The 5,000-nt window shown below is 53.9% G+C and overlaps 1 pseudogene; it reads left to right on the top strand.

Moving 5' to 3' along the window:
* Positions 1–5,000, top strand: part of LOC124592059 — a 9,440-nt pseudogene that overhangs the window by 660 nt on the left and 3,780 nt on the right.

Raw genomic sequence — 5,000 nt, 5'->3', positions numbered from 1 at the left:
TGCGCAGCCTGTCCTTCCGCGGGCCTCGGTTCGCGTCTGTTGGGCAGAGCCCCGGTGTCCTGGCTGGCTGCCCGGCGGTATATCTGGAGGAGTCGATTCGCCCCTTTGGGCGCTCGGGCTCCCGGCAAGCGCGCGCGGTTCTTCCCGGATGACGGACCTACCTGGCCCGGCCCCGGACCCGCGCCGCTGTTGGCTCGGGATGCTCTCGGGCGGAATAATCGCTCCCGTCAGCGGCGCTTCAGCTTTGGACAATTTCACGACCCGTCTTGAAACACGGACCAAGGAGTCTAACATGTGCGCGAGTCATTGGGCTGTACGAAACCTAAAGGCGTAATGAAAGTGAAGGTCTCGCCTTGCGCGGGCCGAGGGAGGATGGGGCTTCCCCGCCCTTCACGGGGCGGCGGCCTCCGCACTCCCGGGGCGTCTCGTCCTCATTGCGAGGTGAGGCGCACCTAGAGCGTACACGTTGGGACCCGAAAGATGGTGAACTATGCCTGGCCAGGACGAAGTCAGGGGAAACCCTGATGGAGGTCCGTAGCGATTCTGACGTGCAAATCGATCGTCGGAGCTGGGTATAGGGGCGAAAGACTAATCGAACCATCTAGTAGCTGGTTCCCTCCGAAGTTTCCCTCAGGATAGCTGGTGCTCGTACGAGTCTCATCCGGTAAAGCGAATGATTAGAGGCCTTGGGGCCGAAACGACCTCAACCTATTCTCAAACTTTAAATGGGTGAGATCTCCGGCTTGCTTGATATGCTGAAGCCGCGAGCAAACGACTCGGATCGGAGTGCCAAGTGGGCCACTTTTGGTAAGCAGAACTGGCGCTGTGGGATGAACCAAACGCCGAGTTAAGGCGCCCGAATCGACGCTCATGGGAAACCATGAAAGGCGTTGGTTGCTTAAGACAGCAGGACGGTGGCCATGGAAGTCGGAATCCGCTAAGGAGTGTGTAACAACTCACCTGCCGAAGCAACTAGCCCTGAAAATGGATGGCGCTGAAGCGTCGTGCCTATACTCGGCCGTCAGTCTGGCAGTCATGGCCGGTCCTTGCGGCCGGCCGCGAAGCCCTGACGAGTAGGAGGGTCGCGGCGGTGGGCGCAGAAGGGTCTGGGCGTGAGCCTGCCTGGAGCCGCCGTCGGTGCAGATCTTGGTGGTAGTAGCAAATACTCCAGCGAGGCCCTGGAGGGCTGACGCGGAGAAGGGTTTCGTGTGAACAGCCGTTGCACACGAGTCAGTCGATCCTAAGCCCTAGGAGAAATCCGATGTTGATGGGGGCCGTCATAGCATGATGCACTTTGTGCTGGCCCCCGTTGGGCGAAAGGGAATCCGGTTCCTATTCCGGAACCCGGCAGCGGAACCGATACAAGTCGGGCCCCTCTTTTAGAGATGCTCGTCGGGGTAACCCAAAAGGACCCGGAGACGCCGTCGGGAGATCGGGGAAGAGTTTTCTTTTCTGCATGAGCGTTCGAGTTCCCTGGAATCCTCTAGCAGGGAGATAGGGTTTGGAACGCGAAGAGCACCGCAGTTGCGGCGGTGTCCCGATCTTCCCCTCGGACCTTGAAAATCCGGGAGAGGGCCACGTGGAGGTGTCGCGCCGGTTCGTACCCATATCCGCAGCAGGTCTCCAAGGTGAAGAGCCTCTAGTCGATAGAATAATGTAGGTAAGGGAAGTCGGCAAATTGGATCCGTAACTTCGGGATAAGGATTGGCTCTGAGGATCGGGGCGTGTCGGGCTTGGTCGGGAAGTGGGTCAGCGCTAACGTGCCGGGCCTGGGCGAGGTGAGTGCCGTAGGGGTGCCGGTAAGTGCGGGCGTTTAGCGCGGGCGTGGTCTGCTCTCGCCGTTGGTTGGCCTCGTGCTGGCCGGCGGTGCAGGATGCGCGCGCCTGCGCGGCGTTCGCGCCCCGGTGCTTCAACCTGCGTGCAGGATCCGAGCTCGGTCCCGTGCCTTGGCCTCCCACGGATCTTCCTTGCTGCGAGGCCGCGTCCGCCTTAGCGTGCTCCTCCGGGGGCGCGCGGGTGCGCGGATTCTCTTCGGCCGCCATTCAACGATCAACTCAGAACTGGCACGGACTGGGGGAATCCGACTGTCTAATTAAAACAAAGCATTGCGATGGCCCTAGCGGGTGTTGACGCAATGTGATTTCTGCCCAGTGCTCTGAATGTCAACGTGAAGAAATTCAAGCAAGCGCGGGTAAACGGCGGGAGTAACTATGACTCTCTTAAGGTAGCCAAATGCCTCGTCATCTAATTAGTGACGCGCATGAATGGATTAACGAGATTCCCGCTGTCCCTATCTACTAGCTCCGGCTGTCTCATACTAAGGGCCTGCAAGGTGTGCAGGCTCTGGGTTGGTAATAGGCAGTGTGGGGAAGGATGCGTCTCAAACAGCCTCTCCTTCTCAAGTGCCCTTACCCGCCTTCTAGAGGTGGAGCTGTTAAGCCTTCGGGCGACTGAAGGGCAGGGGCACGACGGTGTGCTGAACAACTTGTACACCGGTTCTGACAGGTGCATTTGCTGTGGTGGGATCTTGCCCCAAGTCGGCGAAGGTCACTCGCCTTGTCTTGGGTTCCGAGGCATGCTCTGCCAAGCCGGGGCGTGGTGACATGTCTCCGGTTAGGTTAGATGGGTCCAGACCTCTGAACGTCTGGGGGACCGGCCCGGCACCTGAGTAGGACCGGGTCCTTGGCCTTTGGTGGGAACCTGGGCTAGTAAGGGGCGAAGGACGGAGAGTGAATCCGCTCTCCCGGAATGCGGGTGGCATTCGCCGATAAGGGAGCGGGTGAAAACTATAGTGGTGTGGCTGTTGAAGAGGACTAGTGCGCTGTACCCACGGCGTGCTAAACCTGGCAGCTCAGTTATTGACAGCTCTTGGTCAAGGGGCGGGACCGGTGAGCGGGCTGCATGTAGCCTCCCCCCATGCCAGAGAGGCCGGTCCGGGGCAAGAGACGGGCCTCCATCTTTCACTCTCTTTGAATACGATAATGGCGGAAAATCAAGAGAGTGGTAATGTGTTAGATGCTTCCGAATCGGAAATCGAGATGAATTTGACAGTTGCTGAGCGACACTCGAAATTTTTGAAATTGCTGGACTCGAGTGTCAAAAATGGAAAGATCAGCAATGGTGCGATAAACCAGATAAGAGACTTCATTGCTAATTGGGCAATTGTTCACTCCCAGTTAGAGGGGAGAATATCAGAATTAGAAAAAGAAAATAAAAGGATTAGAAGTCAGCCTACTCGGACGTATGCTGCGGTTGCCAAAGCCCCTGTGGCCAAGGCGCCAACAGCAAAAGAGAAAATTGAACAGAACATCAAAAAAGTGGCACCCACGGTTTTTATAAAACCTAAACCTGGCGAAGACATCAAAGCTGCTAAGACAGCTTTTGAAAAGTGTGTTGATCCAAAGAAAGATAAAATCAGGATCAACAGTGTCCGTACCTCTAAGAATGTGCTGATAGTCGAGACGGCCTCGCCAGAAGACAGCCAAAAGATCTTAGGTAATAAACAACTAAGCGAGAAAGTTAGGTGTGAACCTCCACGAAAGCGTCGTCCACTTATGAGTCTATATGATGTACCTACATTTATGTCAGCGGACAGCCTACTTGATGCGATATATACGCAAAATTTGGACGTCTCAATGACTAGAAACGAGTTTGATGAAGAGTTCAAGCTCCGTTTTAAAGTAGGGCCTCGAGGAAAGCTGACTGTACATCATGTTGTGGAGGTTTCACCGAACTTATGGAAAGTATTAACGCGGGCTGGCCGGCTGTACGTCGGCTACTCAGCACTGAACATTAAAGATTACCTGGCAGTACCACGTTGTACAAAATGCCAGGACATAAACCATACCAATAAGTATTGTACAGAACCGAATATAATATGTGCCCACTGTGGCCTGGCTGGACATATTAGGAAAGATTGTCCTAACATGGACAAAGCAGCAACATGTGTACCATGTAAGAAACGGGGCCGTAAGTGTGGTGGACCAAAAGATTGTCCAACCCACCGAATGTTCTTAGATAGGCTTATCCAAAGAACAGATTACGGCGAAATTTAAAGTGGTACAAGTCAATGCCATGCGCAGCCAGATGGTTGCACATGAGCTACGGAAGGTAGCGGAACAAGAAGGAATAGATATACTTCTGATACAAGAACCGAACTCCTGTGCGGGTCGAGTCCCTGGTTTTCCCGCAACAGCACAGGTGGTTTCCTCGGGTGGGAACCCCATGAGTGCAATTATAATATTGAACAAAACTATTAAAACTACAATATTAAATCAGTTCTGTACTGAGCATATTATAGTTGTACAACTTAATTTGCTGTCTTACAGCATGTACGTTGTAAACGTCTACTGCCAATTCAGACATGACATCAAGATTTATCTTGATCAGCTGAATTGGATACTAAGAGTTTTAGCTGGGCAGGCTATAATTGTAGCTCTTGATGCTAATGCTAAGTCCCCACTCTGGCACAGTGATGTACAGGACGGAAGGGGTGCGGAGCTTGTTGATTTGATAATGGAAACGCACATGCATGTGCTAAACTTGCCTGGGTACCCCCCGACCTACTCAGGGAGGGCGGGTGCAACATCAAATATTGATGTCACACTAGCAAGCGAGAGGGCAGCACCCCACGTCCATAACTGGCAAGTAAGAGAACATCTAACTGTCAGCGATCACAACTGTATTACATTTGAAATAGCGTCGACCATCGTGGATGTGCCAGGTGAGTGGGTGGAACGGTACAACTATGCTCGGACAGACTGGGACCGACTCGTGCAGGTGTTCAGTCCTCCTGAGTTCGGGGAGGACATAGGTAATATTGATGAAGCTGTGGAGGAGCTTGTGAGCTCCGTGCAAACAGCCATCACACTATCTGTACCTCGAATAGCGAGATACATCTGCAGGGAGTCCACCCCGTGGACCCCTGAATTGACTGTGCTTAAACGATCGGTCAGAAGGGCTCGAAGCAACTACCAAAGGAGCTTTGCCCAAGACGAACG

The sequence above is a fragment of the Schistocerca americana genome, unplaced genomic scaffold, assembly GCF_021461395.2.
Source record: "Schistocerca americana isolate TAMUIC-IGC-003095 unplaced genomic scaffold, iqSchAmer2.1 HiC_scaffold_895, whole genome shotgun sequence".
In the NCBI taxonomy this organism is placed as follows: domain Eukaryota; kingdom Metazoa; phylum Arthropoda; class Insecta; order Orthoptera; family Acrididae; genus Schistocerca; species Schistocerca americana.
This window is presented reverse-complemented; position numbering and strand designations above follow the sequence as displayed.